This window comes from Falco rusticolus, chromosome 4 (genome assembly GCF_015220075.1).
Source record: "Falco rusticolus isolate bFalRus1 chromosome 4, bFalRus1.pri, whole genome shotgun sequence".
Classification (NCBI taxonomy): domain Eukaryota; kingdom Metazoa; phylum Chordata; class Aves; order Falconiformes; family Falconidae; genus Falco; species Falco rusticolus.
This window is the reverse complement of record NC_051190.1, coordinates 40,256,113-40,284,064: the sequence shown is the minus strand read 5'-3', so window position 1 is coordinate 40,284,064 and position 27,952 is coordinate 40,256,113. Positions and strand designations below refer to the sequence as shown.

Here is a 27,952-nt window from a genome sequence, read left to right as displayed (position 1 = left end):
ATAGCATTTAATGCAACTACATTTAACTAAACACATTTTTCCTTTGTTTTATTTTATTCTACTGCTTCCACAACAGCTAGAAAATTGTGAAGATTCTTTTAAATAATGCTCTTCACTAAGTCATGGCCAACCACCAAGTAAGCATGTGGCTAAATGAGCAAAATGTGTTCTGCTCACCATAAGAGACATTATTTATATTTACCACAACAAAAGAAGACAATGGCCTGCAAACACAGGCACATAACGTCAATAAACATGAATACTATGCCCAAAACCATTTAGTAAACATGTTAATAGAGCAGAATTTTGTCTATAAAATGAAAATATATGACATACAAAAGTTTTCACACAGTCATGTATTCCAGATTAGGATTTCAGTACACGAACATACGGGACAACCAGCAGGTCAGGCTGTGTAATCACATGAGCTTTGTTTTATATGAAACTAGACTAAAACAGGAAAAGGAAATGTAAGTACCCAATTAATGAAGATGACTATTGAGTTCTAATTATTTCTAAGAGTCTGTCCTACCTTTTCTTTAAATTCAAACATGAATCTCAAAGATGAACCCGTATTCTAATTCCATAAATTATTTCTAGTCCTGAATGTAAGTACATAAATATTTAAGGATAACACAAGATATTCCAGGTTAGAAAATAGCAGTCGAAGCTACCTTGCCATAATTTTGCTTTGATTTACCCAGGATATGAACAATCACTACAGATATCTGAAGGGAAAAAGCCCAGAAGTAACTATAGTTTCAGAAGCAGCTTTAAAGACTGAATTTTAGCTTGTGAAGATTTGGATGAGGGTTGCCATCCTTTATTACATAGAGCCATTCTGCTATACATTGTAACTGAAGACTGGTCAATTTTATTTTAATTTGATATAAAGAACTCCCTTTGCTTCTCTCAAAGTCTTAAAATCAATCTTTGATTTCTAAAAATTTCTATTAAATACGTTATTTCTTTTCCACGAAATGGTGATTGCCTACTTCCCCATAATTTAAGATTGAAGGCATTTACATTTGAAAGTACTTGATATTTTGTGTGTGGAATACATTTTATAGGCACTTTACTGTGTATCATGTCAAACCTGATTTTTCCCATAAAACTGAAAAATGTGTAAAAAAAATAAATAAAAGTGTCTTTATTATGTTTTTTTTTAATTAGCTATTCTAATAAATGTGTTTGCAATTGACATCCAATCATGATTTTATTATTTTTACTAAATGCTTTTTGGCATTCACTTTCAACTTTTTAATTAAGGAAGGAATAACTTGGATGGTGAACTGTAGTATCCATGCTTAGTATTATACTTCAGTTATTATTAAAGTGGTTTCTCAAAAGAGAGGCAATCATTTCTATCAATTTATTTTTTTCTTTACAGCTGTGTAGAACCTTTGGTGTGGAGATCAAACTATTGGGATTAGAATAAATTTTCATTTCAATTAAATTTACCTGTAAACACTTCAAGGAACAATTATGATTTGTGTTTCTTTATTTCACAGTAAAAGCTTAGGAAACTACGACTACTCTTGCTACTTCACCCTGTATGTCAAGAGGTTTTCTGGCACCTCTTATTGTAAAAGACGGATTCATTTCAGCAGTCAAACTACAAGATACCACATAAATACTGTAGTGCAATGTCTTAGAATTGTTAATCATTCACATTAAGGAAACTTCAAGTCCTGTTCTGTGTTACTCAACTCCAGTAAGATAAACACTAATGAGAGAATTAGCTTGGGTTCAGTGGTTCTTATATTTTTGTTAAACCCCACATCAGCTTTAGAGGTGTGGGGTTTTTTCCCTCCCTCATCCAAAAAGTTTTGGACAAGTAATGGGAAAAGAGTCCCATCCTCAGTGCCATAAGGCACTGTTCTCTAGTGGTTAGGATTTAGCAAAATGAGGGTTGGTATCCAGGAAATACTGAGTAGTGACATGCAAGGCTGTGATAAATATTGCATTTATTATCGAAACACACAGTCTCACTAAATGGATGTACAAATAACAACACCAAATAAGTACTGTGTTTTTATTTCCAAATGGATGTATTTTAGGGCTGAATTTATACCTCACTCCTTGTGCCACAGACACTGAGCTGTTGAAATGAGCAAAACGAGCAAGTTTCTCAAAGAGATTAAATCCAGTATCTCTCTGCTGACCTAAGTGCCCTATAGACTGCAGTGTACCTTAGGGATACCTAACCTAACTAAAAATTATTTATCTCCAAAATGAAATACAACTCCACAGTATGGAGCTTAATGCAGACAAATTTACGTTCTTCAAATAGAGGTCAACATCACACATACTGTTTGATTCCCTGTTACAATGATCATCCTACACATCTCCTACTCCAGTTTCTCAGCACACAGAGAGTTCAGAGAAGATCAAAGAGCAAAACTACTCTTCACTGACAGACCTGCAGCAAAGATGGGAAGAACAGTTCTGAAGCGAACTCAGAAATTTCCTTGCTTTCGTAATGCCTACAACTTTTTCCTTTGGGATATCCATTCCAATTTTTCTCCAGAACCAAAAGCTGAGACTCACCATAGATGACACATTAGCCTGGGAAATTAACAGCTGCTCTACCACTGATAAAACACAGGGAAACACTCAGGAGGGAAACTTTAAGTTCTGTTTCTTGGATAGACATCTCTGGTCTAAGACATCTGGACGACCACAGCAGTACTCAAAGATTTTGATAAGATAGTATTATGTTAAGCTGCAGTCCAAGCCTGTCTTTCATTACAAAGATTACAGGATAAGTACAATATCGTCTATCAATTCATTCACAAAGAAAAGCTTGGAATAATTTTACTCTCTGATTTAATTAATCAAAGTGAATAGTACAGTAAGATAGAGTTAGTTTTTCTGCCCAGATTAAAAGTGCTCCCCACACCTAGCCAGTACTTTTAATTCCAAAGGAAGTTTAAACTGAACATATGTATATACACACTTGGGGTTTTCTTGCATTAATATGTTCTTTTCCATGATCTAATTATATTACTGCATTGAAAGCAGTCCATTTTGCACAGGTATTACTGTTTTCATTAACCAAAATAAAAATGGGTATATATAATTTACAATTAGTCCCCATGTTTACCTAAATACCTCAGAAATTTTGGAAATTAAACCAGTAGCAAAAAACTATTATTTACTGATGTGTTTTAATAAGGTTAGAGCCCTCTGTGTTTTATCTTCTGAAATTATTTTACTCTAGCCACTTTGACTGGTGTAAAAATCTTGACTAAGACACATAGCCTTATTGTCACTCTGAGTGGTGGCTCTTCATCTTATGATTAATGGGCAGCTCCATTTATTGGGTAATTTAAAAATGCAGAAACTTTGCAAGCAAATTAATGGCCTTCAGAAATCTCAGCCAAATTGCATGAATACAGATTTAGCTGGAATGAAGTTATACTGTAAACAAAATGGCACAAAAGTTAGAACAATTTTAACAAAATTATTCACCATCTGTAACAGGAAATTAATCTGTATTTTTTTTCAGCAATATTAGTTTTCTACAGATTGCATTTTTTAAACTTGTCTTCTGATAAACACCTGAAATTTATTTTCCTTGCTGGTATTAAAATCACTTTTATTCCTCCCTAACTGTTTTTCTAACATTTTCTAAACTAATGGTGGCAAGCAAGTAGCGTAACCACAGGCCACATATATTCCCTTCCCATATGTCAGACAGATTTATATATATAGGAGCATACAACCAGCAAACGGTAAAATCAGTAATGAAATCCAAGAAATCTCACTAGACAATTTCTTAAAAGAATTAAGCACTTTACAGCAAAAGTTTCTACATTGTTTTTGTTGACCACTTACAGACTGATTATTTCATGAAACCCTAACTGACAGAAAGAACACAAATCTCTTCTAGAGTCACATTCTCACTTATATTTCCTATAATCCTATAAAGTTTCATAATCCTCATTGTAGCAAGAACTGATCAAGAAGAGTATTTTTCAAAGTTCTCTGTTTACTTCAGCATCTTATACTTCTGTACATGCAGCCACCTCAGCAAATCGCTTGAAATTTTGTGTCTCTGTTTTCTTAGTATCTTAACTTACAATCATAAATACTATCAGCAAAACGGGAATCCAAATTACATAGTGAGGAGAAAATAGTGCCTGTTCTATATTTGAAAGATTAAATTGAACTCCAGAAAAAGTGGCTTACTAATCACAGATGTTTATGTTACTAAAAACAAACAAACAAACAAACATTCAAACACCGTTTATAAAATCTATCCCATGCACCATACACAATTTGTATTGATTTTACTTTCAGAAATTTGTTTCCTTTTTATGATGATTTCTAGGTAGATGAGTTAAGTATTTTTAATATAACTACCTGTAAATATCTATCCAGACTGCTAGCTACAGGGAACACAACCAAGCAGCTTTTTTATATTTTACAGTAATGAATTACACAGAAAATGTCATCTTTTGAGTAATTCCTTACTCACTACACTTTCAACTCTTGCTAAGAGTTTAGCTAGAAAGGGCTCTGAATGTAGCCTGATAGAAACACACTTTAAAATGAGCAAATATAACAACGCAGTCCACACATACATACTCATCTATTTATAACATACAATAAAAGGCTTTTAGAATGCATATAACACAAAAATTCAAACACCAATAAAGTATTTGTTACTACTGAAGTTTTTAACATACCTATACACTCTAAAGTACTGCATGGTGGGCTGATCATATTTTCCCTGGCCTGCTGTTCTCTTTCATCTTAGTATACAGCTGCTGCATCAAGACCCAAACACAAGACATTTTATGCAGGCTCAGGCCTAAGAATATGTTCTAAGTTTGTTCTGTATACAAAAATTACATGCTTCTGATCACTTACATGAGTCCGGTCAGTGGAAAATGGACAGCCAAGGCACAGAATCACAATCAAACATTTACTGGATTTTTGCATTGCTGTTTTAAAGGTTCAAGAGCTGGACTGAGGTATTTGTATACAAAACAGCAACAAAGAAGCCTTCAGTGGAAATGCAGACACCATCTGCCTGAGTAAATTCATGTTCTTGAGAAACACCAACTATAGCCTACTTTCTGAACTGACAAAGTCAAGGACAAATCTATCCTTCCTTTTGGGTTGCATTGATTATTTTATATGGAAAATATTTCCTCAAATTCTCAAAGTGAAGCACCTCCAAATCATAGAATCTCCTTATTATCCCTTTTAAAAACAGGTGCAATATTCACTTTTCTCCAGTCACTGGGGACTTTGCCTGACTGCCATGACTTTTCAATGATGGAGAGTGGCTTAGCAACTGCATCTGCCAATTTTCTCAGGCCCCTGGGATGCATTTCTTCAGGTCCCATGGACTTGTGTATGTTCAGGTTCCTTGGGTGTTCTCAAACCTGATCTTCTACTACAAGGGAGGGAACTTGGTTTACTCAGCCCCTGCCTTGCGGTTCAGGGACTTCAGAGATGTGGGAAGAGTGATTGCTAGTGAAAACTGAGGCAAAAAAATCATTGAGCGCCTCAGCTTTCTCCATGCTGGTTGTCACTAAATTTCCTGTCTTATTTATCAGAGGGGATATATTTTCTTTAATCTTCCTTTCCTGAACAACATACCTGTAGAAACTATTCTCACTGTTCTTCAGATTCCTTGCCTAATTCCAAACTACAAGCGTACCTTAGCTTTCCTGAACCCATACCTACACATGCCAGCAACATTCCTATACTCCTCCCAGGATCCATGTTCCTGGTCCCAATGCCTGCACATTTCCTTCTCACTTTAGTTCAACCGGAGGCCTTTCCTCAGTCATGCTGGTCTCCTGCCATCCCTGCCTGATTTCTTACAACATGGGAATCAAGAGCTCTTGTGCCCTAAGAAAAATGTTTTAAATAGCTACCAATTTTTTTCTGTTCCTTTATCCCTGAGAGCAGTGTCCCATGAGGTCTCATCCCACTCTTGAGATTACAAAACACCCCCGTAACAGAACTGTCTGTGCAGCCAAGAATCCAGATGCAGCCAGCCACTGTCATCTTTAAAAGTTCTGCTAAATTGTAGCTACAGCCAAAGTGCTTTGGTTCATTGCTTTCCAATGTAATAGACCATGCTGAGGCATGTAAACCATTCCATACATTGAAGTTGATAGGTGCATCTGCCCAGATCTGGTAACACTAACTCTCAAGCTCGCATTAAAGCAAAGAAAAACTCACACTGAAGGGAAAGTGTGACTGAAACCCTAATCTAAGACTTAACCAAACTTGCTAGGCACATAAACTAGGATTTACTGCATTCCTTTTAAATTTACCTTTCGTTCCACTGAATTGCCTGAATTTTCATCTTGTATAGTATTTCTTGGTTGCATCTTTCCTTCCTGCTACTCAATATATGTAGGAATATGTTAGTGATTTACAACTGGTTCAAGCTCTATGAAGTTCCAGAAAGTGCAAGAGCCTGGCAACGAAGGTACTCTATTTCTACAGAGCTGATAACTTCCAGTTTAATGTACCTAACTCGATTACTTTTATTCATTACCTTTAAGGAGACTGAAATTAAAAAGTTTATCTATGTATAATGTAAATAAGGAAAAACAACCGGTAACCAAGTCTCTTTTTACATCTTGGATATCAAGTTTTTTTAAAAAAAATAATATATTAACATAGTCAAGATTTAATGATTTCAGAAAAATAAGATAGCATGATAGCTGTAAATTTTTAGTGGTTAATGTTTGGAAATAATTTAAAAATTCAAAACAAAACTACCAGAAACCCTCAACACCAACATCACTGTACCACAGTGGTTCTGTTGCTTACCCTTTTAAAGCTTCACAGAATCAAGCAAATTCTAGTTATTCAAACCAACATTCCAAACCTGCTACGCATAAGGAATTTACTCTCATTGTAAAACAGCTGCCAAAAAAAAACCCCCAAAAAACAAAACAAAAAACAAACCAAGGTGTGGGTGTTTTGTTCTTTTTACTGAGTTCTTTTTTTCTAGTAGATCTTGAAAAGATGGAAATATGACGGGTAGAGCTCAGTTAGCGAACCTTCAATCTTCTCATTTAACTGACCTTCAAACCTTTTGGATAGTTAATCATTTTCAACTTGTACATGGTTTTTACCTACAGTGCTATTTAGATTCCCAGGTTTGTTTTGAACTCTTTGATAGGAATCATTATTACTTATTCTATTCCTTCACCAATGGCTACCATCTAAATGACCTCATAAATGACACATACTGAAATACAAACCTATAAACAAATCGAAAGATTGATATACAAAAAGCAGACCTTAATGTCGTAAACAAGTTACCTTTATTACTGAGCCACCAAATTAAAACATAAGATAGCTCTATAATATAACATGCATTCACTACCAAATTCAAAATATATGTATAAATAAAAAGGATGATGTCATAGTAATAGTCGTCCTATTACTATTATATTACCTATAAGGTACTAAGAATAAAGCTAATTAATGTTTATCATAGTCTGGAGTATCATATGATAGAGGATACAGTTTAACTTGTACCCAGCCCAGCAGACAGCTGTACTACATATAAGTAGAACATGGGATTCTGATGCTGTAGAGATTTATCCCTTGCTTATGTGTAGTCATAGTCTTAGATCATTAATATCATTAAAAGATGTGTTTAGTTGACAAAGCAGCAGACTCAGACCAGCAGCACTACTTACATTAAACACTTTCTGACAAGAACATTATTTCTAATTGAGATTGAAATAATTTACTTCAGTGGAAGCTTTTTGTTTTTATTACTTGCAAATCTGATTCTGCTTGATAAAAAAAAAAAAAAAAAAAAAAAAGGTTGGGTGGGAAGATTCACTCTGATCTTTCCCAGGTTTCATAATAAATCACCATCCCTTGGCAATCATTTACCTGAGTCAAGTTAGTATTCTCTAAATCAGCTGTGCTTTCTAGCCTTTCATAACATAAAATTAAAACAATAGAAAATATTGATTAATGACAAGAATATATATGGCCAGCTCCATCGTTTAATAAAGAAAAAAAATCCATACCATTAAAAAAATTGATTTGGTTCAGTGTCCATAAATGTAAAAATGTGTATGCTTTAGTATTCTCTCAGAAATTTCTGTTTAACCCTAATGTGCATACTGCAGTCAGCATTTTTCATAGACATTCTATCATGCTTTGTGTGTTAAACAGAAATGTCATTCAGGAAGATGAAAAGTCATAAAGCATAATGCAATTCTGTACTGTCACAAAAGGGGCAATAACCAATAGTGTGAATTCAGGCAAATTACTGCTAAAACATAATTTCCTTAAAGTGGAATACATCACAGAAAAGAAATTCCTTTATAAAACATCTAATAATTCATGAGTCAAAAGCACTGACCGTATTAGCCAAGTTATACAGATAATGACACAGACCACTGACAATCAGAGCTCAACATTACAAAGTTCGTAATATTGCTATAATGCTCAGAAGACTGGCATTAGAGGAGCTGAATTACATTCTTTCCACAGCATAGAGTGATAGTTCTCACAAGTATAGATTTCAGTCGGTAAAACCAAAACCAGCACCCACAAGTGGCAATGCGATATTAACACTGTTGTACACAGTAACCTCAATAATTATTGAGTAAACTACAGGAAAGTTTTGGTCTTCATTTTCAGTCTATAAATATTTTATCCTAAAACAAATTTATAGATAGATTTATAGATTAAGGAAAACAATTGATCAGGCTTTTGTGATTCTGTTCCGCTATTGTCAACCTGAGCAAAACCAGGTAAAACTGCTATATGACTGAATAATTATATTCCCATTGGAGTTAGTGCCATTCAGGTATGGAACTGCATCAGTCCTTGTAACTTCGATAAAGACAAATATGTTCATGTACTGGGTCTGGCTGGGATGGGGTTAATTTTCTTTATAGCAGCCCATAGGCTGCTGCACTTGTGACTGGAGACCAGCACACATTTGGTACTACACCAGTGTTTTAGGAATTGCCAGCACAGTGTCCAGGCTTTCTCTGTTTCTCGCTGTGCCACTGCAGTGAGTGGGGTAGGTGTGGACAAGACGTTGGGAGGGGACACAGCTGGGACAGCTGACCCAAACTGACACAAGGGATATTCCACACCATATATCATCATGACCAGCAATCAAAGTGGGGGGGTAGTCTTTCCAAAGTAGCCATTGTTCAGGGACTGGCTGGGCATTGGTCTGCCAGTGGGACATGAGTGGCTGCCTTTGCATCACTTTTTTTCTTCTCATTCCTTTGCTTATTATATGGTCTTTATCTTGATCCATAACTTTTTCTCACTTTTGTTCTTCCAGTTCTCTCCCAATCCTACTGTGGTCGAGTGAGCAAGTGACTAGTGTGTGCTCACTTGCTGACCAGGTTCAGTCCACCACAGTTTAAAATGAAGACTTTTCAGATGAAAGACCAGTGATGTCACTCTGTGAAGTACAAGATCTGAAGGATCTCTGAAAAGAAGGATTCCCAAGACTGTTTTATCACCTATTTCACAGATGCATGACAATTGCAGTTCTGTGATTCAGATATGGACTGAAAGTGTATCTAAAATCTAATAGGAATAAACATGCATGAAAGGACTAAATAAAAGATTTTAACACTAGAAAATGAACACTTGAAAATTAAAATTAGCCAAATAATTCTGGGGTTTTCATTGACTCACTGTTAAAAATCTTAAAATGAAATAAATATTTACATACATGCATTTAAGTAAGTAATATGCAATATTAGTTTCAAATGATACATTTCAATATCATTAGTCACACAAAGCCACTCCATAATGAAATGGGATTGAGAAGAGCTTTTACCCCACACAAAGCTCAGATGACTCTGGGAAGCATCAATAAACATAAGTCCTATTCTAGCACGGAAAGTCATTCCACTAACACTTGTCTTGTTTACTTGGTGAGAACCAATAAAATCTTTCTTTGATTATAATGGCAATCAATACTTTGTTCTGAACACAGGCAAGCAAGTTAAATCCCAAGATTTAACATACATCTCCCTAAAGTACCTGTATGAGAAATAGCTTCTTTCCAGCCCTCTTCTGAAGTGCTGTCCCAATAAGACCAAATCAAGAAAGAGTACTTCTTTTGAAAAAAGGATGCCTGAAAACATTCCCAGGACCAATCACAAATGGGATACCGTGGCTGTGATAAGGAGACTATAAATTTGTCTGACCCAGTATATTTGCTAATGTTCTCCACAAAACGTGCCTCACTTCCTTACGGTTGCCTCCACATTAAAGATCCCCTCATGGGAACTCAGAGCACCTTTATTCAAGCTCAGATCAGGTCTTGCATCCTTTTCAGACTGCCTTGAATTTCTGCCAACACAGCAATATTTAGCCAACTAATTTAATATTACTGATTAATACAAAAAGCCTATAGCTCAAAACCCTTGTAATGCATCTAGTGTTAACACTTGACAGGAATACCAGAAGCAGTAGAGCTAATATAGAAAGGCAATGTATATGGATACATATTTTCAGGTTTTCTCATGAATAATTGGTCTTTTAGATCAGCTGTTTACTTAGTTTTCCCTCAGACCATGACAGGTAACAACTGCACCCAGATAGGTTCCCCTCCAGTTTAAAAGGGAAATTGTAAAACTGAAGAAGGTCCAGCTGATGGCCACTGTGGCGGTAAAGGGTCTAAAGCACTTAATCTCGGAGGAGAGGTAGGGTCATACAGCCTGGCAAAGAAGGGGCTGAGAGGCAAATTAACTGTAGCCTACAATTACTTGAAGGATAGTTAGAAGATGACAGAGCCAAACTCTTCTCAGAAGCATAAGATAATATAACAAACTTCAGTTTGGTAGGGTGAGTCAGGCCACTATGAAAAAGTTTTTCATCATAGAGATTTTACAAATTCCACCTTTGGAGGTTTCCAACAATTTGCTAGACAAATCCATGACTGACCTGATTTAGCGCTGACATTAGTGCTACTTTGAGTGGAAGACTGGGAACTTGATCACCTCCAGAGGTTCCACTGAGTCAATTCTTTTAAGACTGTGTGGTAACATGTAAGAACTGGACTCATCCAGGCACACTAACACATCTATTTGGAAACTAAAAAGGACTTGCTGTAGATGACTCTTCTGAAAAGGCCCATCTTTTAAGGATGGGGAAGCAATTTTAAGAGATAGTCGCTATATTAAGAACCAGAAGTATGTTTTAAACCACTGCAAGTGAGTAGAGATTTAATTATACTCCCTGAAGTGCAATAGGAAATGCAATCTCATCTCACTAGGTCAGTAACATATTTTACTAGTAACTCTAGTTTATTTTTTTACTCTTCACTTAGCATTGAGCATTGATTATTTTCAGCATTTGATCCATATAAATATGCTAGGTCACCAAGAAAACCTGATTACTGTGTTTAAAATGATGTAATGAAACCCAAAGTATTTATGCTTGCAGAAAAAGAAAACTATCAGTTTTCACAGAAACTTTCAATAGCCCTGTAAAAGCTTGTCAACAAAATTACCTCAATAAATCAGACGCAACAATTTGTAACTCTAAATGAAACAGTTTGAGGATTAATTTGTTCTCCTTTGCATTTGCAAGACAGTAGGAGAACATCCTGAACTTTGCTTTGGTTTCAAAATAACTAAGCGATGTCACTTCTGCAGTAACTGCTGGAATGCATGCCCTGGTAACCTCAACGCTGAGGAGTCATCACTGAGATCACTAGAGGAGAGGGGATTCTTAACGATTCCTGCTTCCTAAATATTTCACTGAAGATGACCTCCTTATGGATATAGAACAGGAAGGGCAAAAAGAGAATTACAGTGAGTGAGGTTGTTTGAGAGGTGTTCATCTCCTTCATCAAACCTAAGTATTGTAAAACAGTTCCTGGCAATTGCTGCAAAATCAGATTTTTACTCCCGTAAATTCTTATGTTTACCACTGTTTTTTTTGCAGCCAGGAAGACTGCCACCATTCTTCTGCATTCCTCATCTAGGTAAACCTCTTTAAAATGGCAGGCAGTAGAGGCTTTATAGCAGTGAAACAAAGAACTGCTAGCTCTGCATGAGTAAGAAGAACAGACTGGATGGATAGTTGCCAGATTAGTTTAATACAACCTAGTTAAGCCTATAACTTTTTTCATCTCTTTTTTCTTTCTGCTCATGATAGAGGATAATCTGAGGAATTCAAAAGCCAAATATACTTACTACTGTAGACAAGAAGAGAAATGTCTCACTCATTACATATGGTCTGTGTAATATTACTGGTACCGAATTAGAATATGGATTTATGTTTTTTTCTCCAGGACTGATAAGCAACAAAACATTTCATTTATCCTCAAACTGGATTAAGTCAGATGTCTGTTTTCTGACTTCTATCATTCATAGTTACCAAATCCTTATTGTACACTTACCTGCCACTTTTGAATTAAAAACCAATCAATCAATCAATCGATATTTTATATTGGAATTATGATAGCAGAAATTAATCTCAAAAAACTCATGGCAAAAATTTAGCAAAATTAGTAGCTTAGTACTTGGCTATAAGCCATCTTTAAAATAGGTGTATTGTTTAAATCTAATGACATGTTTATACATTACCCATTTAAAATAATTAGCAAGTGAAACAATGACCATATGTGGTCATTAGGATAATGATACTAAAAGGATATGCAAATTTCCTCACAAAGAAACCAAGTATCCGTGAGGAAGCAATGTAATTTCGACACAAGGAACAAACTGACTGCACCATTTAGATTTTAAACCATAAATATTTCAAATAAGAAAATAGGAATAATTCTGATTTTCTAAGTTTTGTAACAGCATAGAATTAAGAAAAGTATTGTCACAGAAACAGAAGTGTATTATTTTAAAATCTAAATTTGGTGATATCCATATTCATGTATTTGTAACAAATGATTTATCAGACCCACCGCAAACAGCGTAACCAATGTAACATGTGCAGCACCAATTGTGAAACCTTGTATTCACAGAGACCAGAAACTAATGCCCTCAATCCTTCCCCCTTTTTTGAAACATGCTTACTAGTCAACAGTCCCCCTTTACTGGACTTCTAACCTGTTTTTGTAAACACTAGCTGGCAGTATGGTGACTTATGTCAGCATTGAAATTTGGCACCATGCTTCATTAGTTAGCCAACAAAGCAATTCAGAAGTGTTATTGGATCATATACCATTCTTAGTGTTCTCCTTTTCTCATTTTTATTTCACTGTGTGATTTTTTTCACCATCCTCTTTCTCAGGAGAGAAAAATGCATTGTATCCTATTTTTAAAGCCAACCCCAGCAGCAATAACAATACTAGTATTTTTACAATGTCTTCTCCCATCCACAAATTGTAATAATATCTCATAGGAACTAATCTAGATTTTATGTTTAATGTAATATTTTAAATGAATAGCATTGCTAAAGAGAGAATTATTATATTTCTGTGTATTTATTTTCTGTTCATTTTTTAATGTAGCTTTTCCTTCATGCTGAAAAGTATTTTCTATTTTATTCAATATACTATCTTACCACATATATTTCCCATCAGCAACCAAATTGACCAGGAATTGATCATAACTAGACAGCAGTATAGTACAGTCTTTGAAAATTACAGATTTACTTCCAATGAAGCTAACAGAAGCTTGTCATCAACATACTATTCATATTGCCATAGTGAACATAATTAATTCTTTAACATGGTTACTCAAAATTGTCAGCTGATGTCAGAAAAAGTAGATTGTAAAGGATGAAATAACTGAAGAGAACAGTAGAAAGTTAGTATTTATCTAGTTTTATTGGAAGGCAAGTTTTATCCTTCCTAGTCTACACTAAGACTGTAATTGTCTGAAGAGCAGTAATAAAATATTGAAAAACTGCATCATGTTTCACTTGACTGGGTCACTGAGGAATAGCCAGACTCAGAATACTCACATACATTGGAGTAAACATAAATGAGAACAAGGCTGAGTCAAATGTGTAGTTTAATACACTGAGCCTTACTGAAAACCACTAACTGTAATTGCACTTTACTGATAAGTTGCCACTAGTGGTGAAACTGTCTTGTACAGATCACAGGCTCGCTAACAGCAAAGAAGACCTCTCTCCTCATTGCTCCATGAGGAGCCAGAATATCAGGTTATTTGTGACAGTTTAAGTGAGAGCCTACCTGGCAAAATGAACTCCCAGAAGTCAGTACTAACATGGCTTGTATTTCATGTTTAGGGCCATTGTTCATCTCAGAACACACGTAACAAAAAAATAATTCCTTTGCCTTTGGAACGAGAAAGAAAGTATTAATGTCATGTTCCATAGGGAATATAAATATTTACAGACCAATTTGGTACAATACTTCATGTTGTTTCCTATCTTCATCAAGCCATGCTAAAATCTTGGTATTTTGCATGTCCAAGAAGTTGTCTGAAAGACTGCAACACGGCTCCCCAAAAAGGCACTTTAGAAGGCTAAAAGACAGTTGTTGTCTTTATAACATCTTAGTAGCATCTTTGAGAAGTATTTTTATTGTCAATAGCCATGGAACAATTGAAGTACTCATGAACTACTAATGCAAATATTGCTGACTTGTAAATTTACGGGTTTAGTATGCATAGATATTTCTTCACAAAATTTACTTTTCTCACGTGCCTTCCTTTAAGTGTATTTTGATTTTAATTAATTAAATGGAGAGTAAATGCAGAAGTAAAATATTCATCACATACTTCCGTCAATGAAAACTGGTCAATGTCCAACTCATGTTAGTCTTTGGGTACTGTTATTTATTTTGAATGCAACAACTAAAATAACTGAGTGTGGAGGATCTGACTTTCAAAGTTTTATTTGGACTCGTGTTTGGTTCACCACCCCATTATTACTGTCTGAAAGTTACAGAAAGATAAGTGTGTTTGGAAAAAATCTGAGAGAAAACATAATTCCAAGTGACAAAGATCCAGTCAGAACGGAATAAATTAAAAAACCAACAAAACCAAACCCCAAACCACAAAACAGCACAAAACACAAGATATTACTGGATAAGTATCCTGTAAAAAAAAAATAAATCTGAAGAAAAAGAACCTCAAACCTATTGAAAAATGGTAGGTAAAAACTATTATCACACTTTAGCAGAAGTAGAGTCTTAAGCACCAAAAAAACAGTATGATCTGAGCAAAGACCAAGCGGACCAGAAAGGGCTATCAAGTGCCCAGAACCAGCCTATTAAGCTAGCAGGCCATGTTTCTTTCCATACAGATGTATAAAATCACGTGCAATCTGTAGCCAAAGTCAGGGTACTGCTTTTTTTCATCTCTGACACAACACACAAAATTTAGCTGTTAACGTAAAACACTTCTTTGAGATGAGAAGTCTCTTCCCACTTCCATGAAAGTTTCTGTACACACCTTAAAACATGTTAACGTACACATTATCATCTCCATTCTACAAACAAGGTCCTGAAACAGATCTGTCTGTTTGAAACTGTTCACGCATTTGGAACTAATTCTACAAGACATGGTCCATTTAAAAAATTAACACAACAAAAAAGAAACGCCAAGCCAGAATGACAAGTGAAATCTATGTTCTGCAGATAGAAGGGTGTCAAAACATTTTAAAGATGCTACAGAAACAGGTGAAACCTTAAGAATTACAATGTGTTTTTTACAAACCTGTGGGTTTTTATATTCATAATTTATTCTCCAATATTTTCCAGTAGGTTAAACAGACATGTATTCTTATTTCAAAGGTTTCCTAAATCTTGATTTAGGCTAGTAGACAAGGTTTGGGCCAGCATGGACCTGTTGTCAAGGACATACATGTATGAATATCTTGCTAGAGTTACTGTGTTTGGGTCCTACCTCACAGACAAGAAACTTAACCAGTTCTGTCACTGAAGCTCTTCTGCGAAATGTAAAGTTTTCACTACAAATTGTGCATGTCTGATATGCCAAACGATGGTCCCTGAAGCAACTGAAGTGACAGAAACTGTAATGACAGCAAACAGCAGCAGCGGCTATAAAAATATGCACCCCAAAACCACTTGTAGTTTCTTCTTTTAAAAAATGTCAACATTCTTAATTTTTAGTCAGGCTCTTTCTTTTAATTTGATGTGTAGAATGGAATTTTAATGAATAGGATTTTATACATCAGGAATTGAAAAAAAAAAAAAGACATCTCCCTTTAAAATTACATAATTTAGATGTAATTATATCTTATTAAATAATAATACATTTTAATGAAGAAGTGCAAATATACAGACAGTAAACAACAGGAACTCTAAATAAAATAGACTACAGCTTAAAATGCTAGTGAAATCCTTTCTTCAACATACAGTTTCCTCAACAATACTTCATGCAATAGTAGGAATTAGAAATTGTGTGTTAGCTCTTTTAAACTGTAATATTTCCATGCAGGGTTGTCTTCATAAGCATTTGTAAAGACATCCAACATGTTACCGTATCCAAATATCACGAGTTTCCTGGCACAGGTCTTGTACAGGCAACCAAGCTGCTAAAAATAGCATGGTAGTATTTAAAGTAAACCACCCTCACAAACTGTAAAAAGTATGAGAAACATTTCACTAATACTAGTGACATTCGTAATAACAAAACAACATGGAAGCAATGTAATCCAGCAGGTCATTCAGATCTATTTATATAAAGCTACATAAACATTTGATTATTACAATGAGTAAGCTGAATTCAGTGGCATTACACATGGCTTAAGAATTCTATACACGCACTATGTACAAGATATTAATAGACTAGCGATGGCTATTCTGCTTCTTCCTCTTCCTTCCCTCTCATTAATGCAGTAAACCCAATGTGAGTTAACACTACTATCTCTGTCTCCTGAGCAAATAACTTATGTCATCATTCTACAGTCTCTAGTTCTAATTTTTGTTAGTGTTAGAACCCACATGAACACCTGAGTAAATGCAATGACACCTAGCACACTCTTAATTGTGAAACTTGTGTGACAGTTAATCTATCATTTTAAATATGTTCACGCAACAGAAACAGAATTGTTACAATTGCACAGAGACAGCTAACGGTTTCACTTGAAAAACAACTTAAGAACTCCAATCTCATATTAATATAATTTTCTGATTTATATATAAAATATTTATAATACCACAAAATAAAATAAATTGAATTATGTTTTTAAGCTGATGTGTCAGTTTAATTTTTATTGCCCTTCTCTTTTAAGCTATTTTATGACATTTTCTTCCCATAATTCAACCAGGACATGAATATATTTGAACTGTATTCTCATCTTGATATACTTGCTGTTTTACTTATGCAGAAATGACAAGATTTATAAGTAAAAACATATACTTATACTGGTTTTAAAAGGATCTCCTCTAGATCTCAAGCACCGATATCGTTGCTTTTACTAAAACTGAGGTTTTGGAAAGCTAACTCTGCAGGTCTTTGGGTGGGTTGGTGGTTTTGTTTGTTTGATTTTGTTGTTGTTGTTTTTCAAAGTATTAAAGCCATCTTGCGGCAACATGTGATGCAGTCAGTGTTCCTCCAAAGAATGCTCCTTGTGCAAAAAGTGAAAATTAAACCTGAAGGCTTGAGTACAAGGTGTGAAATGCAAAGTTCCCCTTGTGTTTTCTCATAATCTTCAACTTTCTTGTTAAAAATTTATCAAACCTACCAGTTATGAATATCAAGCACTATAAAAATGCATGAGATTAAAACATCAAGGTTCACAGCTTTAAGAAACTGTCAACCCGAGAAACTGGATTTCTTTTTCCTAAATAACATGTGAAGCTTCCATTATGCTACACTATTTTTTATCTGAGAGGAATACAAAACAGCTGTTCAAGGTCTACAGCCCCATATGGGAATGCGTTTCACAAAATAGACCACAGAGGCTTCTATAACAGAATCCTAGGCTTCATTTTTATTTATTTCCTATACTATCTGTGTATCCTTTAACAGCCTGTAGATGTTAACTTTTCTCTCAAACTGAAGGCTTTTTCCTTGAGACCCTAGTTGAAAAACATTTTTAATTCACATACCCTACTGCTAGTCTCACTACAAGTAAAGGAATGCCCTCAGTGACACACAGAGATTGGTCTAACTTAAAGCTTGCATTTAAGAGGAAATTTCTAATGTATCTTTTTAAATATATTTGTATATATAGATATTACATACATCTACAGTGTACATGCATACTATTTATTTGTATATATGCAGTTAATGCCTTTTTTTAAAGAAACAAAGGTAAAAGTTATATAGCCCTTGCTTCATGCAATATTATGACACATCTAATCTTAATCTCAATTTCAACAGTGACGTAAACTTAGTTTACCTTGAAAGTACTTACATAGTAAATGTAGCAAGGAGCTCTGCACTAGTTTACACTGTGCAAACCCAAAGTGTCTCAAATCACTCTTTGAAAATGAAATTAAAGCTGTCTGAATAATTTATGTTTCACCCCTTGGAGTGGAGAAACACCACAATGCTATGAAATGTACAGATTGAAGCTTAAACTTCCATTAGGAACCAATTTCTCTAGCAGACATGAAATTCACGTACACAACCATTAAAGGAATAAAGATTGTAAAATTAAAAAGAAGATTTCAAAACATAGTAGCAAAAATATAGTAAATGACAAAATACTATGTCATGTTATTTCAAAATTCTGTAACAACTCAGGAATTCATTTTTTTGTTTGATTGTGTGCTTGTTTGGTTTGCTGGGGTTTTGCTTTTTTTTTTTACTGTAAAAAAGTAACCACTCAAAAATGCCAGCAATTGTTTAAAATTGGAAGGGAGAAGGTCTCCCTTTCAATACAGGGAACAGAAAATGGCCTTACAAGTTAAATAATGTTAATGCAATCATAAGTAGGTATAAGAGTATGATGCTGTATTAGTCCAAAGTTCATCTTTGGTATAACTTTGCATTCTATGAACGACATATCCATGCCACAAATCAAGTTGAAAGGGGAACAGATTTTTTTGCAATAGTTACAAGACTTTACAGAAACATTAGACAAACTTTTGGATAGATACATCACATCGTTGCAACAATCGCAGGCAAACAGTCCAAGAAACAGGACCTGAGTTAAGAGAAGAAGACTGTCAAACCCAACAAAATACAGTTTTGTTTATACTTGTCAAGTGTAAGAACAGTAGGTGATGCTAGCACATCTGGCTGCTGTAAATTTTTAAGCATTATATCATTTAGCTCTGCTTGGATCATTTTAATTCTGTGGTGAAAGAATGAAATGACAGTAGCAGCTAACACTCCATAGCTACTTCTGTAAGGCTGCTGCAAACACCAGCAACAGCAAAAGCAAATGGACGTCACGATTCTAAAGAAACAGCCTAAAGCTAGTGACCACAGTGCGTCTCACAGCACCAATTCTCTAACACTTTTCAATTCATAACCCACATAAACACAGATTACTCTTGTCCTGAAGTTATACATTTTTCAGCTACACATGACTACAAGCAGAATTGCTTTGAACATCTACGGAAATTATACTTTTTTTATTATTATTATTTAAGAATTAGTATCACGTGGCCTGAAGAAGTCCTAAAACCAATGCCTTCCCCTCCCATCCCAAACTCTTCCAGATTTCAGCCTAATTACAATTACATTTCCAAGGTACTTGTTATGTGATACTAATCTTGACCTCACTTTCACGACAATGCAACTTCAAATTCCCATTAATTTTTTAAAACTAAAATATAAGCATTTAAATTACCTCGGGACTCACTCCTTTTTCCCTAAACATGTGTTTAACAAATTTATTTATTTGTTAAAAATATTATTTAAACCTTTCCACCAGTCTGAAAATGCCTATGGGATGTACATTAATCATCTGGTACTAATAACATGAAATGCAATAAACCACATAAAAAAAATATAGAGAGATCTTTAGAAATCCTCCTTAATCTACATAAACCTTGCAGACAGTGTGAGCTTAAAACCCAGTCTTCGATTTTTATAACAAATGCCAGCCATGTTTAGGTTCCTCATCTTTCTTGACGTGCCCAGATGATGACCTTTGGTCAGATTTATTTCAGAAGCATGATAAATTGTATTGCTGAAAGCTTATGATCTTAAGCAATTATTACTACCTATCTCTGATTTTTTTTTTACTTTGGATATTTCCAAACACACATGCAACTTCCTGGAATCAGTTCATTGGAATATTGCACGGCAATAGTCTTGCATTTCCGTAATTCCATAATCACATCTGATAATGATTCAACTCATATATTCCATGATTCCATAATCATGTCTGATAATGCCATGAGTATGCAATTAAATAAACGAGATATAAAAATGTATTTTATCACAGAACTTGCAATAGAGAATTCATAAGTGGTTTCCTTTGCCAAATAAGCTGAAAAATGTTTCAGCATTGCCCCCACCCCCACCTCTGAATCACAGGCATCTACTCTCCAGCTTTGAAATAATGACTGAAATTTAAAGGAGGATTGTTAAACATCTCAAGTTTAAGAAATTCACATATGTATAACAGATACTTCAGTAGCTGGTTGGTTGAAGAGAACAGTTCTTCCTGACCAGGGTCAGCTATTGTCTCAGACCTGGTCTGCTCCTCTGTTGCATAATAAAATAAGATAATAAATAAAGTTTCCAATCAGACTGCTTCTGCTCTAGGTGAACTTCATTCCACCAATGAAGCCAATAGTTATTAAAGTTAATATAACTTTCAAGTTTAAAGCACTGATATGAAGTCTTACCCTCAGGAAAATGGAAGCCTATGTCACTGAAGCCGTGTGGTATCATAACATTTTTCTGAGGTGTACTTAGGGGGTTTTATTGATGAGCTCTGGCAGCAGACATATTTCTGTTTAAACAGTTGCAGTAAACCCTCTACAGGTTATGTTCATCATTCAGATCTGTTCTAGTACATCTATCCAAAGCCAAAGCAAACGTAAACACTGTATCTGTTGCAGTTTTAGTTTGGAACTGATGTAAGATATTAAGTGAAGACAGAGAGATGCTCAAAGACTGAAGAGCTATACATCAGGTAAGTAACAAAAGTTAAATAAATAATATGAATGTTGCAATGCCTGTATTAACACTCACAGACTTAAGAGAGTAAAAGGTCAGTATTGTATACTGACAAGTGCTCTCATCAACAAAGATGTAGCAGAACTGGTCTGAGGCTTCATTTCACCCATCATTCTTTTCTCATGTCAAAGACATCAGTGACATGGGTGAGAAAGAACTGTGGCACTACCACAAGTTCAAGTTATCATCACTAGTAAAGAAACTGTCCAAATTTTTTGTGCAGTGTTATTACACAGAAAAACCAGTTTTCTTTTCCGTTATTATAATACCAAAACGTTTGCACGGTGAAGTTTGTAAAGAAAGAAACAATGATCATGGATTTTACCATTTTATTTTGATATTACCAGCAACCAGAGTTGTTTTCAGCAGAGAAACACTAAAAAACCCACCATAAGCCAAAAAACCTCGAGACTCTTCAGTCTGCCTATATTCTGAAACAGAAGATCCCACAAATTACAGCGTATGCTACGATGTGCCTGCACACCACATCGCGTACCAGTATAGTATGCGGTACGCAGTGGTGACAGTATGTCATCGCTTGTGGTGCAGGGAGAGACTGGCAGAAACAGCACACAACAGAGGCCTCTCTCCCACAAGGTATGTTATTCATCCGGGATCAGATGGACTAAGCTGAAGCAGAAGGGCTGTGGCAAAGCATGTCCTGTCCTAGAAACTATATTTGTCAACTTTTTATTTCAGACAGGTAAAAAAAACATTTGAAAAAGAAGGAATTTCTAGCATGATCACTTGGAACAGCTTCTGTGGGTCAACACGGGTGACAGCAAGAAAAAAGAAAATGGTTGTATATGGCTATTATTCAACGTCGCAGAAACTGCCAACTGTCAAAAAGATTTTTCAATGGCTATTAAGCAACTTCCTAACTTTCAGCGGTACATCTAACATTTCCATGTCTGAAAACGTCTCCGTAACATCTGCATAATCCAATATTCTGGTGAACAAAGTAGTTTTAAGTAGCACATTCTTTAGAAGTCTGATCAGCTACTGAAAGTTCAAAAGAAAAAAATCTCTTATTCTGATTCACTATAAGATAATGTCTCCCTTAAGACAGCCTAGTTTCCTTAAGGTTCTACTAAGACTTTTTGTCGAACAAAAGGAAGACTTATTAGGACATACTTCAGCATCTCACTTTCCTGCTAGTACATCTCTCAAACAGAACAGAGACAATGTATTTCTTGGATGACTTAAATATGTTTATAACGTACACTAAACCAAAGACCATTCTTGGAATTTAGCTTTATCTTTAGAAGCTGCTGTTCAAACTTTTCACATCTAGCAGTATAACCCACATTTTTACTTTATAAGCAATTTCCACACATATCTCCTTCTGCAGTTTATGTCCCACCTGTATCTGTTTTATGAATGCCAGTGGGCTTTAAATATCTACTGCATTCCCTTCAGTTCCCTTCCTCTCCTTCATTAAACATATTCTTGGCACTTTTTAGGACCTATACTGCACTCACATAAAGAGGATTTATGAATAAAGGTGTTAGATGAGCTCTCACTTACCCAGTCTAACATCGAAATGCAGCAGCAGTTAATATCTTTAGTTTCAAAGTCAGGTGAGAATTCCCTATGGAATATCCATTGTGTAATATTTGACATAAACATACCATTCCTCTTTGATTTACAAATCTATTCTCTGAAGAGTATAAAATCAAAATACACAATCTTGCAATATAACTTCAAGAAATGTTGGAATTAGCATCAATGTGTTCCTGTGCACTATGAGCTGCATCAACTGCTTGGCTGTCTACAAATACCAATCAATCACAGCTATGTACATTTGCATTAAATTCATTTGTCAACCCTGTTTCTCTTCTGCTTTATTCAAAACCCATTTCTGTCTGACTACAGTAGGCTCTCTCTGGGTCTGGGTTTTTTCCATCTGAAAAATATGTAAAGTACAGATTAAGTCATTATTAATTACAAACTAATAACAAACTAATTGTATAATTTATGTGGTAATCTAATTTGTCATTTGAATGCTGTAGAAAATAACAGTAGCTGCCAAGCAAGACATCCTAGAAAACTGTTTTAATATGTATTTAGATAACTGTAGACTCATCATGCTATTCCAAATTAAGCATTGATAAGGAATACAGAGCAAATGACAACAGCACAGTAACCACAATAGCATATAACTCAGTGAAAGTGAATTGCAGGCTGTTTTGCTACAAATATTTTAAGAGTCAATCAACTTTCCCCTACTTTTCCAACATGTATCTTCCTCACATATTTCAAATCACTCACAGGCTCTGTGTTCCAAGCTCTGAGAGATACATGGAGCTGGTGATAACATTCATACCAGCAAGCGACACCTCCCATCCTGCCAAGATTCAAAATGAAGGGTGATAAAGCACCAGCCATGTGAAAAATCTTATACTGATGTAGGGTTAATTTCTTGAGCATATATAACATTTTCTATAGCCTTGGTTGTTAGATTCAGCATTTAAATATAAATTATGTATAACAAAAAAAAATATGTAAGTGCTGTATTGTGCGGGTTAGAGGTATGTCTAGGCATAAAATGAGACTGGGATGAGATCTATGTAGTGTTGTGAAAGAAAAAACATGAAAAGCAGCACTTCTAAGTGCAAAATGAAGTGTGAAAATGCCTTTTCATGACACCACAAAGTTGCATTAAAAAATCAATTTTGTCAAATATTAGAAAGTAGTGCATCCTAGAGCAGAAAACTGCAACTATTTGTCCACCTGAATGTGTGGTTCATCAACACAAAAGCACTGGAATCCTTTCCGTAAGACAACATTCTGACACCACCTCCTAAGCTCAGTATATTTGTATTTTCCAAGACCTCTGGTTAATCACTTCCAGGAGTTAATGTACTCTCTGCCTTCTGCAAAATGGTCAGTCTTGACTTAAAACTGTCTTTTGAGTAATTTTTAACCACTGGTCTTTACATCCTTTTGCTAATCTTGTATCAGCATTACTTATTATGAAGTTACATAATTACTATTGAAAGTATGAAATATGATACAGGAAAGAATTTCAATATCGTCTCAGCAAAATAAACCCATCCAAATATGTAACACTGACTGAAAACAAAAGAAAAAAATAATCATTATCTAAAGATCTGGACAGGTAGTCATTTCACTGCTCTGTATATATTTGCTTAAGTTTAGTACATCATGAATTGGCCTGAAAACTTTGATCCCATGTAAGCTATAGAGGTAAGTTTATTAAATATTGCTTAAACTGAAACCTTTGACATCTAAAGATTATTTAAGGCAATTTCTAAAGCTACGCCTGATTTACCAAGCATCCATCTATTGGAGAAGATACTATGTAGGTACTGCTCAGCTTATTTGGCAAAACAATGTAAGCTTCTCAGCATCCATGGAAATCTGCCTTGGCTTTCTTTCATGGACTTCCTTTCATTATCCATGAGAAGGACTGTATATGAAAATACACCTTGAGATTGTTCTCTTAAGTCCTTTATTAGAACATGCTTCCATAACAAAGCTTATCCTACAACTGAAGAGGTGTCACAGAAATAGTCCTAATATAGTTTAAAATTATAAGCAAAACTGCTGGATCAAGAGTATTCTACATCTACATCTCCCCTGACACTGTTAATCTGTACGTTGTTCCAATCTATTGTCTAAATTCTAAATCTGCCATTGCAATGCAAAATTACAACACACTAAGTACAATCCCTTTCCAGCTCCAGGTGACGAGGTGACATTCAACACCCAGATCAAGAAGCTGCAGAGATGTAGCAACTGCACAAGTATCACCAACTTGAACCTAACTCCGCTAACATAAAGACATAAATACTGCTGTAAGAATGGACAGGCTTAAAGCTGTTTGTTCGTACTCCTACTGGACAATTCATACTTGTGTAAAGTGAAAGACAAGCAAAGGATCCACAACATGTAGGGAAGAGAACTATGCCACCTTCCCCCACTGGGTTAATCCATGGCAGACAGTGAATGTTTCCTTGTTGCTGTTGTTGCCTTTTAGACTACAGATGCCAAATGTATCTTAAAGTATTTGAAATGACTGAATTTTAAACAAAAGGGCCACTTAAAGAAAAGAATGTTCTGTTACTTTTGAAGGGTAAAACCCTGAAGCACACCTGAAAGAACAAAATGGATCCATTTAAATTCACTATATATCTAAGCTTAAAAAAAAAAAAAAGAGTATAAGAATAATTGTTACAAACATCACATGATATGCAATTTTGAGCAGCCTCCTGCATTCTTATGTCTGTAAGTACACTAGAATGAGAAAGGAGTTGAGTAAGATTTAGGTTTACAAACAACAGGAAACTAGAAAATATTTTACTTCCTTATCCCAAAATTATAACAAGCACAAGACTTAAAAGAAAAATAATTAAGCAGGGTTTGTATATGTGTGTATTTGCACATCGAAATTAAGATATATATTAGGTACTCTTTATCTCCATTAACATAACAACATATACCTCAAAAACACCGCAAGAACAAAACACCTCTTTTCTAGAAGGTTTGACTACTTATTTCACTCTGCAGTGAGGCAGGAATAAATTGATCAATGACATTGCTGAGCATCACAAAGTACGGGTTGTACTTGCCCGATTCAGTGTTCAGTCAAGTAAGTAGAAATCAAAGAATGTTGTTAAGATGTTAATCAGACCTTTAGCCTTCACATTCAATACCACAACTTTGTTCTGTAAATTCCTGGAAAATCTGAAGTTTTTGTTTTAGAGAAAAAACCTAAAACTTTCATGCTGGTTATAGATAACAGTATTTTCTTAAAATGTATTCCATTACATAGCCAAAATATATTGTAAGAAATATGTCTGTCCTGTGGAACTTAAAAAGCTTCTGCAGAGTGTAAAACGTAGTCTCCTTCATCTTAAAATAGTTAGCAGGGGAGCCTTCAGTATAAAAGACTACTACTTATAGGGCAAAACAAGAAAATGAAAGGGAAGCTTTATACATATTTGCTTACCAGAGGGACGGCAGTAGTGAGCACAGCTGTGGGAGGGGCACCCAGGCAGAGGAACATCTCTGCTTGTTGACACAGCTCCAGCAGGAGGTCAGTAGGTAGAGGAGTGTCAGGGAGTGCACAAGAGAGACTGACTACTAGAATCACACCGTGCCTTCCCCACGACATTCCCAACAGGCTGACAGGAACCATGATATGGAGGATTCCTTACCCTCTCTCTGCCTGGCTAAACACAGTGAATTCAGGGATAGGGTGCCATGGTAAAAAGTTCCTGCCCAGCGCAGCAGGCACATCTCCTCTGTGACTAGCCCACCTTCCCAGGTGCCCATGCATATTGGTTACGAGGCTCTGCAAGTGAAACTGAACAACGAGGAGGATCACGGAGCCGTCACCAAGCTTAAGTCAGCATATCCCCCACATTAGAACTGCTTCTGCAAGGAAAAAAATACCGGTCATTGCCATGGGAGACTTTCTTGTGAATGGAACAGAAGGGCCCACATGCCAGCTGGACCCACTTAGGGAAGTCTGCCTCCCTGGGACCCCGGTTATAGATGTGAAAAGTTTCCTACCCTGGTACAGCCCTCCAGCTATTATCCATTATTGACCTGTCAGGTACACAGCAATGCAGTTGCAACAAGAAGTCTGAGGGCCATCAAGAGAGACTTCAGGTCCTTAGAACAACTGGTTAAGGGTTCAGAAGCACAAGTTAGTGTCCTTCTCTATCCTTCCTGTTGCAGGAAATGATAAGGGAAGAAACAGGAAGAGCCAGCAGATCAATACTTGGCTCCAAGCCTGGTGTCACCATTAGAAATTTGGGATTTTTGATCATGGGTCAGTTGACACAACACCAAGCCTGCTGGCAACAGATGGGGTACATCTTACTCAAAGGGAGAAAAGTTTCTTTGCAAAGGAGTAAGCAGAGCTTGTTGAAAGGGCTTTAAACTAAATTCAAAGGAGGAAAGGGAGAAAACCAAGCTGAACAGAGATAAGCCTGGGGTCAGCGCACCAATGTTTGAGGGACAGTGTGTAAGCAAGGTCCTTTGGTCTGCTGTCTCAGTAGAGATAGGGGATGGAGATTCACACAGCAGTAATGATACAAGGGTTACTGATGTGTTAGAAACTACAGAAGCACCTGAGAATGGTCAGGTAGGAATCAGGGCTTCTCCCCCAAAAAAGTTAGCAGGATCAATAGCCCAACTAAAGTACATTTACACTAATGCATGCAGTATGGGCAACAAACCGGAGGAGCTGGAAGCCACTGCACAGCAGGAAAGCTATGACATAGCTGCAGTCGTGGAAACATGGTGAGATGACTCACACAACTGGAGTGCTGCAATGGATGGCTATAAACCGGGGGAAGAGTGGCTGGAAAGCTGCCCAGTAGGAGAAGACACAGTGGTATTGGTCAACAGCTGGCTGGCAGTGTGCCCAGGTGGCCAAGAAGGAAAACAGCATCCTGGCTTGTACCCAAAACAGTGTGGCCAGAAGGATGAGGGCAGTGGCAGTCCCCCTGTGCTGGGCACTGGTGAGGTCACACCTCGAATAACTGTGTTTAGTTTTGGTCCCTCAGTACAAGACAGACATTGAGGTGCTGAAGCATGTCCAGAGATGGGCAACGGAGCCCAGGAATGGAGCACAAGTCTGATGAGGAGCAGCTGAAGGAACTGGGGGTGGTTAGCCTGGCCAAGAGAAGTCTTGGGGGGACCTTATTGCTCTCTACAGCTGCCTGAAAGGAGGCTGTAGGCACAGGGGTCAGTCTCCTCTCCCAGATAACAAGCTAGAGGACAAGAGGAATCTGCCTCAAGTTGCACCAAGGGAGGTTTAGATTGCATTTTAGGAAAAAAATTCTTCACCGAAAGGGCCACCAAGTATGGGAACAGGCTGCCCAGGGAAGTGGTTTAGTCCCTGTCACTGGAGGTTTTTAAAAGATGTGTAAACATGGCACTTA

At 36.1% G+C, this 27,952-nt stretch overlaps 1 protein-coding gene across 22 annotated transcripts in view; it reads right to left on the bottom strand.

The window, feature by feature from the left end:
• Window positions 1-27,952, bottom strand: part of RBFOX1 (RNA binding fox-1 homolog 1) — a 955,581-nt gene that overhangs the window by 557,069 nt on the left and 370,560 nt on the right. The gene's annotated exons all lie outside the window — the stretch shown is intronic.